We start from the raw sequence: 11,397 nt of genomic DNA, 5'->3' as shown, positions 1-11,397 counted from the left end.
AGCGACATGTCTTTAATACCATTAATTTGGCGCAACATGGGAAACAAGTTTGAATTCAACATAATTCCCTTTTTTTTTTGTTTTCATCCTTGGGTTTAAAGGAATACATATTATTTTTGGTTTTAACATCTTTTTAAATTATTTATTAATTTTTAACTTGGCCTTAGCCAGCATAATTGTAAGTAGTCTTTATTAAAAAGTTTTGTCTTTTTTGAAATGATTATACCATTTAACATGTGATTTCACACTTTTTTTACTTGGTTTAAATCTAATGGCTTAATTTTTTTAATAATGGCGGGATTTTATAAATTTTTGATAATTTTTTTCGGTCACTTATTAACAATACATAATGTTTTTTATATTGCCATTATAATTGTTGATTTATTTATAGAAATAAATTATTATCATAAATATTAAATATTTACCTCACAGGTAATCTAATAATATTGTTGTTGAAGATATATTGTTTCATCTATATATTATTTCATCCACATATCTACATTTCATCTTTTACTTTGAAATTTGAGTTTGAAAAAGAAAAATACCGGTATCCTATGTATATCGCATGTTTGCGCTAATCAACCGGATATTAAATTATTTCAATCATTATTCGCCAGCATCATCATCATAGAAACACATTATTAAGTGGAAACTAAAAATAGATCACAGAGACTATAACGTCGACAGAATTTATATATTACTCTGATAGCATCATTGTTTTGAAGACCAATAGCTGCTAAGCCATTATTACAGGCAATACAAAATCAGCTGGTGGTGTGAAGTCATGGCAGGATTAACGTGCTTACAGGAAAACAAGAGACGCTAAATGACTTTTGTAGAGGATATTGTCCTGTTCACACTTGATTTACGGAAATACATGCCTTACAGTAATAATACATTGCTAAACACCATTTAATTATAACTCATGTTCGTGTCACATTTATATTGAGGCTAGTAGAATATAATTTTAAGTTTATTAATCAGCTTTTGTTAAAATTAAATATTAAAATTAAAATCTTGAAGATCGCCAGACACGTTTAAGAAATCATAATAGACTTGCTTTCTTTGAACAACACTTAAAACGAGTAATATTTAAGACCTTCCCTACCCCGCATCACATAGCACAGGTATACAACTGTAATAGCGGAGTTTAATCAATTTATTCTGAAACGTAAGGAGTTGTTTTATAAAGGTAATACATGTGTATATGATACAGATAAGGTACAATTTTTGAATAAACATGAAATAAACATAAATCTTTTTTGAAGATCCGAAATACATAAACGATCAATGGAAATATGCATGATAATGAAACATAATGAATAACAACAATTACCTGTAAGGACTAAACATACGCCTTGATAAATAAATAAATAAATAAGACAACAATTTCTGGCGCAAACCAATAGAAATATTTATATCAAAGTGCGCATGCGTGAGATGGTTTTTCCGGGAAGATTGTAAAAACTGAGGCCCGGCATGCAAATTATGTCAAAATGAAATATGAGAAATTAGTTGTTATAATGAGATGATGAAATGGAATGATATAGGAATGATATGGGATAATGAATTGTATATCGGACTGTAAACCGACAAATACAAGATATATATATATATATACAAATACAAGGACAAAATGATACATAAAAACGATATTCAAAAACACGAATATCGACCACATGACATACTTCCCCACTAATATTAAAGAGGAAGAGCTTGAATCAGACATTGCAAGTAGTAAGCTTAGACCATAAAGTAACTAAACTACTAGGTACTACATAACTAAATCTAAATACTGAAGGCAATTACAACCTGTGAGTAAATATATAACACCCGGGCAAAATACCTTAAACTCAAGCATGTTCCACAAAAATACCGTATGCCGCGAATCGCGAAAAATATATGTCACGCGGAAACAAAATTTTAATTTATCAGTAGAACTGTGAATTCATTGAAGAGGTGCACTCTCAACAATAAATCCTTTATTTTTAAAGTACTGTAAAGTACATTTATAAATTACCAAGGTAAAATATATGGTACATAGTATAAAACATAAAACGAAACACATCAGGTACCGAACAACGCCTAACTTCAAAGTTGAAACACACCTAAACCATATGTCACGGTTCAGAACTGTTCACTATTTAGGGGAGAAGATGTGTAAGCGGCCGCATAGCTCAGTCGGTAGAGCCGCGGAACGGTGTTCCGTGGGTCCCGGGTTCGAGTCCCGGTCAGGCTGCACATTTTTCTCACCCTGTGACATTTGGCGCCCAACGGAGGACCGTGACTGATACGGAAAAAAATGTGCAGCCTGACCGGGACTCGAACCCGGGACCCCCGGAATACCGTTCCGCGGCTCTACCAACTGAGCTATCCGGCCGCTCACACATTTTTTTCCGTAATAAGTGAACAGTTCTGAACCGTGACATACTCTGAGCTATATCAGTCGAGGTCCCCGTTGGGCGTCAAATGTCACAGGGTGAGAAAAATGTGCAGCCTGACCGGGACTCGAACCCGGACCCTCGGAATACCGTTCCGCGGCTCTACCGACTGAGCCATCCGGCCGCTTACACATCTACTCCCCTAAATAGTGAACAGTTCTGAACCGTGACATATGTCATAAGAGTAATTGCAAATTATTTCAGCGTCCGGCATTACAATAAATTCTCTGTTGACATGTCTGACACAGGAACGCATTTGAATCCAGATTGTGAACAATGACACACAATAAGAAAAAAATATAAAACGGTTTTCTCATGTTTTTTCAATCACGATTTATTGCTTTTCTTTATTTGTTATGCAAGAAGATCGATATTTGCCAAAGTTCGACAATTATAACAGACTGTTATATGAAAGATTTTTCAGATACTCAAATGAGAAACAGATTGATTGAAATTAATTGAGATATGTTGGCATTTATCTAGTCGCTTCACATTTAGACTTACCTAAATTCAATGTATTGATAATATTTAATTAAATAAAGGTGTCTTTGACTTCAAACAATTTGCCTTGCACCGCTAAGGATTTACATCCCACCGGGACTTTGGGGTTATTTCGTGTGAGAAAGCTGTCCAGCTAGCTTACTTAACGTCGGCGGTTCTACTTAGGTACCTGCTCGTGTGAAATAATGTAAGGGGCACCTGAGGTCTTTCATAATCATAAAATAGTTACATGCATTTTATGAAGACAATAGTGTTGTCTAAATCGTTCGCATGTTATGTAAAATCATTTTGTAAAAGTTGTGTGCCAATTGATGAAAAGAATATATCATTAATTAATGAAACTTCCCACGTACTTAACACGGGCTTTTGAAGGAAGTAATACAACACTTCCTTGAATTATAAACGATAAATGAGAAATTGTTGTCATTAGATAAAGAAATAAAGATAAAAATTCTATAAAAACTAACTTTCATTAGAGCAGGTGCTTTTTGAAAATAATAAAACGGAAATATTTAAATGGATAGATTTTGTGCTACAATTGAGAGATGTAAAAAATACAAAGAATCATATTAAACCTTGAAAGTGCAATGTGTATGAAAATAACATTTTATGCTCCATTTTTCAAATTGGACATGATCTTCTTGTCAGCACTGGCTATGGCGTTAGTACACATGTACCTAGTTTATTAATATTTCGTTTCTTGTCATTGCCTTCAAAATTGCCGTAGCTTAAAAGGCCCAGTCAATTTTAACCTGTTCTAGATCATAGTGTTTGCTCTATTGCCTAAGTTAAACTTGGTAAAGGTAAATGACTCGAAACTCCTGTCAAAGATGACAACTGTGAACTTTATTCCTGGAACAATTGTTCCCTCTCACAGCTGAGATGCATTTTTAAATAGCAAAACACTCTAAAGGTTATATTCGCTTAAATATATTTTAATATAAAAATGGTGCAGGAGCACGCTGTCCTCGTAGAGGTCTAGTTACAAACCAGCAATCATGTATTTTTGGATATATTTATGCATTTATATTGTGATTAAGAAAAGTACTAGCATTGGTATCATCTTGATCATATTTGTTTGATTTTGTTTGATTGGGTTTTTACGTCACACCGAAACAGTAAAGGTCATATGGCGACGTTCAGCTTTACTGGTGGAGGTAGACCTCAGGTGCCCTTCCGTACATAATTTCAGTCACGAACGGGCACCTGAGTAGAACCACTGACGTTCCGTAAGCTAGCTGGATAGCTTCCTTACATGAAAGAATCCAATGTCCATGTCGGGATTCGAACTCACAGCGGTGAGGGGCAAGTGGTTTGAAGTCAACGACCTTTACCACTCGGCCACAGACGCCGCTCTTGTTCATATAGGTCAGCATTCAACATGGTAATACTCTATAACTGTTTTGCTGATCACGTAAATTTATGGAAATGTTTTCAACTCATCAATACAAATTAAAATTAAAGATCCTGTAACACATTTTTTTTCATGGTTTTAATTCATAAATAAGATGCTTAATTAAGATTTGTCAATATTGTAAGTTACAATAAGCATTATTTACCCAATTTAACATTTCGTGTAAATAAAGGGAGGTAATTAGAAATTTATTTCTATAAATTCTAAGTCAAATTTTCTAATAAGAAATGAATGCATATAATTTATTGATTAAATATAATGTGCACAAATATTTGCAGTACACATTTAACATATTCTTCTATGCTTGAAAATTGTTTTATTTGCATAATTATATACATATATAATTTTTTGCAAGTGTGGTATAAACACAGTGACAATATCAATCACAAAACATCAGGATCTTTAAACAGTTGGAAAATAAAACGTTGATACTGGTATAGAATATAGAAAAATAAGTTCCATTGATGTGCCAAATATCTTCATTCATGCAAAGGGGAACACATGTTTTATTTAAATAATCACTGCATTCTTCGAAAATTCCCTTCCTGTTGGTGCATTATTAACCGTGAGCGTCACGTAAAGCCAGCATTTTTTAAAATACGAACATTTCATGTAGCCAAAATTATAATAAAAAACAATTACAGAAACGAAAGCGACGACAAAAGTTGATTACTTTATATAACGCTTTGATTGCATCATTGTTGGGGAAAATCGTTTTCGAAGACCAATACAGTCGCAAGGTTATTACAGGCAATTACAAATCAGCAGGTGGTGCGAATGTGCGGCAGGATTGATGTGCTGACAGGCAATCAAGTGACATTCTACGGATATTGTCTTTTTTATTTGATTCACGGAAATATTCGCCTAACAACAAAGTTTGTTTGGTAATAATTATTTTAGAAAAATCGCTTTTGCTCATAAAAATACATTTTGTGACCATATTGCTGAAAAGTTTTGTATTTTATTAAAGTAGTCAATGTTCTAGTCACAGTTATATTGAAGCTCAAAATTATAATTCAAGTTTTTGCCGCTGTTGTACCTAAATTGTCAAAATCAAAATTGATAAAATAGAGAAAGAGAGAGAAAAAACAGAATCTCTAACGCACGCCCAAAAAGACAAAATATTGCAGGAGCCTATTCATGAACAGTTCTTGAATAGACCAACACGATAATAGGGAAAAAATATACAGTTTTCTTTTTATTGCGCCTAATTTGTACCCAAGCAGCCGTAAACACAAGATGCATGTACATCCCAGCTATCATTATTTTTAGAAAAAAAAAACGAACTTGTCTCTATGCCTCGACTGATCAATGATGCATTGACTAACTCAATTTGACCCATATATTCTGGCACCTACAATTTCGAACATCTCATTACCAAAGTGTTTATATAAAAACATTTCACAATAATGAACTTCTTTGAATTTACAATTAAATTTAATCTAAATTGTCCGTTTTCATAATATAAGAATATTGTTTATTTAGGAATTCACTTTATAGTGTATGTTTTGAAGTAACCATTCATAAATCAGATTACGGTACGAAACATACTGTTATTTTATCTTGATTAACGGTTTAAATGGATTGCTAACATTAAAACGTCAACATCGAACTTTATTCAAATGAGTTTAATGATCCGATTAACTAAAAAAAGTCTGTTACACTAATTAATTTAATGCAGTGCTTAACTCATAAAAGTTCACTCGATCAATTCCGATCACATTACAAACTGTTTTCATTATTGTTGCAGTGTTGAATATAATGTTTAATGTTTTTCAAAACAATAACAAAATCAATATGAATTGTATACTCATTAGATTAAAATTCAATAGTTCAAGATCAGAATATACCAGTTATAGATCCCAAAACGTGTAACAAAATAAAACAGATGTGGCATCAGAACATATATCCTATAATTGTTTTAATTTGAATATTTTGTATAACTATGAATAACATTATGCGATTCTTATCCGATTTGTCTAACAATAATTAAATTGATTTCAAAATAAGTTAGGAGTAAGAGACAAAATGCAGTTGAGAACGAAGTTACAAAATCTTTGTTAAATTTGATGCCGTTATAACGTTATGATCAATACTCCGAAGATACATCCATATATCAGAAATGTTTTAACCGAAAGGCTGCCTTCAATCCTCATCAACTCTGTGTGTCCGGATCCTGCATTATTCTTTGGATAATTTAATGTAACGAATCTAATCAGCTAACTTACCGAACGTCGGTGATGCTACTTATTATATATTGTGTGCGAAAATACGTATAAAAGCTGTTTATGCATGATGATTAAGTTTAACTAATAATGAATAACAATTCTTGCATATCAGACTGGCGTTTCCGTTAGTTTTACCCATGCCGGAATTTCATCTGGCATAGGGGGTGCCAGATGAGTCGCGTGCTGTACAATGGCACGCTTAGAATGACGTCATTTTACCGTTATGAATGAAGTTGTAATTTCATACGCTGTAGTTAAAAAGTAGTTACGGTTGTAATGATATAAATTTCCATTGAAAATAAAGATAAAGAATTTAAAATATAATTGAATATGGTAGAATATGCAAGAAAAAAATATCTGACATATGTTTGCGGTTCGGATCGGAATATCCGTCCTGTCCATCAAAACGAAACGTCTTTCATTTGCTCTTATTTTGTTGAAGATACGGTGTCAGTAAAACAGAGTTCATGAACGCAAGAGTTTTCAGCAGTGCGTGTTCTGAACATTAAGCGTTTTTTTAAATTCTAGAATGAACCACCTATGCTGATATATGTTGATAAGAATTAAGTATATACAGACTGCTTGCAGCTATTATAAGTACTTTCATTGAACATTCTTTTGGGTATCTTTATTAGTGTTATTGTTGCCTTAGAGTTACAAGCAACAATAAAAATTGAAAAAGTAAATACGTACTAAGTCTATTATACAATTGTTGGTTTTTTTTTGTACTACATTGCTGACATAAAGCTACAATGGTTGCTTTTGAATTCAATACAATTGAAATTTTCCTGTTGAAATATAACTATATAATGCACGCTGCTTAATATAACTTCATTCAATGTTATTTATTTGAGCAAAATTACTGCTCTTCATGTTTCATTGATAATAATATATAAAATAATTTATGAGTTTATATGATGATATAAAACAAATACTAATAAATGTTTCAAGAGTTTACTGTTACAGTACTACACATAAAAATAAATATAAATAAGAGTGCACGGGTAAATATAAGACTAGTTAATAAATTTTTTGTGCGAGGTCCCTATTACTTACTACTTACTTGTGATTGTAATAATATATGACTAGATTTTGAGTGAAATGCAAGGTTTCCAGACAATATTTGACAATCAACTGTATTAATTGGATAAACATTAATTTAATAAAAGTACCTTTATATTAACCATTAGTCACACATATGTTCATGTTGTATCAAAAACTGAACTGGGGAAAACAATTAAGTTCTTCAGAGACTTTTCATCCAATGACCTTTTACAAGTAAATTTTGACAGCAATAGTTCTGTTTTATTCTCGAGAAATTTAATTTCTGAGTCTCGGGAGTGGATTGAAAATTATTTTGGCGTCCGACATTATAATTCCTTTGTCGTTGGCGAAGTTAAAAGACATGCGTGATCAATGTCTGAAAATTACAAAGTTAAAGCAAAAAAAAATGAAAAATATAGTAAAAAGATAAAAAAAAGTACAAAGATGCATTGCCTTTCGTAATTTGTTAGGAAGAAGATCAATATTTGCCAAAACTGTAATATATTATAATGTAATAAAATTATAACGGAGCGTTAGTTGAAAGTGCTCAGATCGGAAAATAGAAACAAAGCTTGTAGTTCAAAATTTAAAGTTCTATTCATTAAGGTATTGCTAATTCTGAAAATTGTTCTAATTTTTCGCATGGTCTTACAGTTTAGTAAAAACATGTAATTCACCATTAAGTTTGTTTCTTTGTTTTTCTTTCTCTAAAGTGTAGACCACGCTTATAGAGCCCTATGCGCATAAGTCACCAATATGGAAATTTCATTTGTAACTGATCATCGCGATTAAAGGGATAATCAGGCAAATAAAAGACAAAAATATCAAAACTATCTTATGTACTCAAATCATGCTAAAATGGTCTTTGTTAAAGTCGATCCCAGGATGAATTTCTATATAAATTCTATATATTTTGGGTTTGAAGCATAAATATATCTATATATGTTGAACAAAATAAAGACTCCGACAGAAACACCAAGTATTTCTAAAACTCGTCATGTGACTTGAACAAACCCTAGAAGAATCTTTTATAAGTAGGTGGAAACCCTAGAAGTAACAATAACAGATATTGTGGATATTGCATGATTGAAACAAACCTAAATCATTCATTTGACATATTTTTAAACAGAGTTAACTGTGACAATTTTTGTGAAATCTTAACGCTCTAACCCGACCGACGTGTGTCAAGTAAAGAAACTACCATGATATTAGTCTTTATAAGGTTAAAAGTGTTGTTCCTGTGACTGTCTAGTGTATCCAATTTTGAGATAATGAATGAAAAAAAAAATCAAAAGGAAGAAATGAAAATTTTGCCTGTGTCTCCCTTTAACTGTCAGAGAAACAGCTGTCATCACAATTTTTGTAAAGAAACGTAATTAAGGTTGAAGATATAAAAAATGTTACACCGTTTATTTAATGGCAAATGATTTTCAGATTTCTCCTAAAGCAACACTTTTGGTGTTATAACCATTACTTTCCGTATCCGTAGACACTTTAATTTGTTTTCAAATCACCAAATGGCTAAAACCCTTTACTTTGTACTAACAAGGACGCCGGAAGGCGATGTTATTTATTGCAGTTTCGTGAGATATAAATGATGATTAACGGAAAATAATATTATTTTGTCTTTACTCATTAGATGATAAAGATTTATAGCAACTTTTATTAGACCAGGTGCTGTTCAGCTCAATGGATATTGTAAATATTTAAGAGAATCAATCTTGTGTTATAATTGAGGATATAATTATCTATAAAAGTCAGTCACGCCAAACCGTACTGTATATGAAACCTATAAGCAAACAACATTGTAATAAGCAACTCTCAAATCATATTGTTGTGTGTACAATATACAAATATATTAAGCTTTTAAATCTTTACTTGCAAATTGACATAATTAAATCATGATTGTTCTCATTATTATTATATATAGATAAATAATGGTTTGAATATAAAAATCAATTGAAACCCACATCTGCATTTCCTATGAATAATGAGATTTTGTGTGGGAAGATGCATGCTGTTTAACAACATATAAAATATAATTGAGCTGCTATTTAAAATTATATACAATTAAATATAAATATGTACAATTTTGTCCTATTAAGCTTCTTTTATTTTTCGATATAGCCATTCACATATAGAATATAGAACCATATAAATATTTATTATAACACCAGATACACTTTTACTTACCACTTTTCAAAATGCTAATATAATGTGCATTATCATGTTCCCGTGTATAATAACATTTATATGTAATAAATAACTAACTTGCAGAACATTCCTGATAAAGTCATGACAATATTAAAGATTTATGTGCCTAAGCTCATGTACATGTACATGGTATTTGTTTTTTAAGTGTATATTAGGTTTTAATTTCCAAACCTAATTGCATTGATGATTAAAAATATTATATGCTTAGAACATTGATTCATTACCAGAAAAGAAATGAAAACATTAAAAAATGTAATATCTGTTTTTGTTGAAAACTAACTTATTTTTACAATGCCGCTCTAATTGACTGGGGTTTTATGGAAATGTGATTTCTTAACATTTCTAGCATACATGCATGACAAATATATTTTAATTCATAATTTTTTCATTTTTTTCAAATACCATATTAATTCACTTGTACCAGATTTTTTATTTACATTTAGAAACAAAAACAAACATCTTGGTAAAGCAATCATCAAAACAAACAGCGCTTAAAATAAGAATCCAATTTTGAATCAACAAACTTTTTACAGCAAAACATTCGGTTAAAACATATTGACTTAGCCAAACAAATATGAAAAATTTTGCGGGGAAAATAATTATAAAATTAACGCGAAAACAGACTCAAACAGTTCTAAACATTACACTTATCTGAAATTTACATACCTTATTCTCCGCGAAAGTGTCTGGAGCCAAATAACATATGAAAGTAACGCATTTATTAGGTTCTATTCATCATATGCTCCCTAAAAATTGAGATGAATCAATTAATTTTAATTCTTTAAAATTCTGAGAAATCCCCTCTCTTTAATTATATGAATATATAGATATTTTGTCTTTTCATACATGTTATTTGATTTTAATAATTTTGTAGTTTTTTACATGCATTGTTGTGCGATTATTTTATTGTATGTAAGGAAGTATATTACATTAGCAAATTGCTGAAAGATACCGGACTGTTAGCTGTAACATATTTCAGATAGTTGAGAGTATTGGAGAGGAAACAGTTTATTGTCTAAAGCGTTACTGTTCGCTCTGGATGCAGCAGATAAACGCCTCGTTCCAAATCGTGTATTTGTGTGTAGTTTCTCATTTTAAATCAGTGAAACACGGGATATTAATATAATTGTTTTTTTAAGGTCAGGAAGTGACAAAAATAATCGAAACTTATAAAAGGATTTTAATAAACTGTGTTACAATGTGAAATTGGATAGAATATTCTGGTAAATATTTATACTTATATTTGTCATACTAGAAAAAGATTAATATTTTTTTGTATGAATTACAATATTCTTGTTTGATATTGAAATGATATTTGTGGATAAGAGTTAATAGTTTTAACCTCATACGATGCTTTAATAATTATTTTAGCCCTCAGCAGGTGTCGACGAAAAAAATCCCATAAAATTGACAATTTAAATATTTTGTTAATACATATTAAATGAGCCGTTTTTGCAGAGTTTCCTTAAACACATGAACATGTGCTAACATTTTGATTAAAATATGACTTTAAATTTGACCAATTTGACGATTTTGTTTTGCCTGAAATATACTT

The 11,397-nt window shown here is 31.0% G+C and overlaps 1 protein-coding gene across 1 annotated transcript in view; it reads left to right on the top strand.

The window, feature by feature from the left end:
- Positions 1–10,837: 10,837 nt before the first annotated feature.
- Positions 10,838–11,397, top strand: part of LOC132758132 (lachesin-like) — an 83,878-nt gene continuing 83,318 nt past the window's right edge. The window contains exon 1 of the mRNA XM_060749659.1: positions 10,838–11,065. The gene's annotated coding sequence lies outside the window, so the exon portion shown is untranslated. The remainder of the gene's footprint in view (positions 11,066–11,397) is intronic.

This window comes from Ruditapes philippinarum, unplaced genomic scaffold (assembly GCF_026571515.1).
Source record: "Ruditapes philippinarum isolate M1 unplaced genomic scaffold, ASM2657151v2 ctg416_1_1_1_1, whole genome shotgun sequence".
Taxonomy (NCBI): Eukaryota; Metazoa; Mollusca; class Bivalvia; order Venerida; family Veneridae; genus Ruditapes; species Ruditapes philippinarum.
This window is presented reverse-complemented; position numbering and strand designations above follow the sequence as displayed.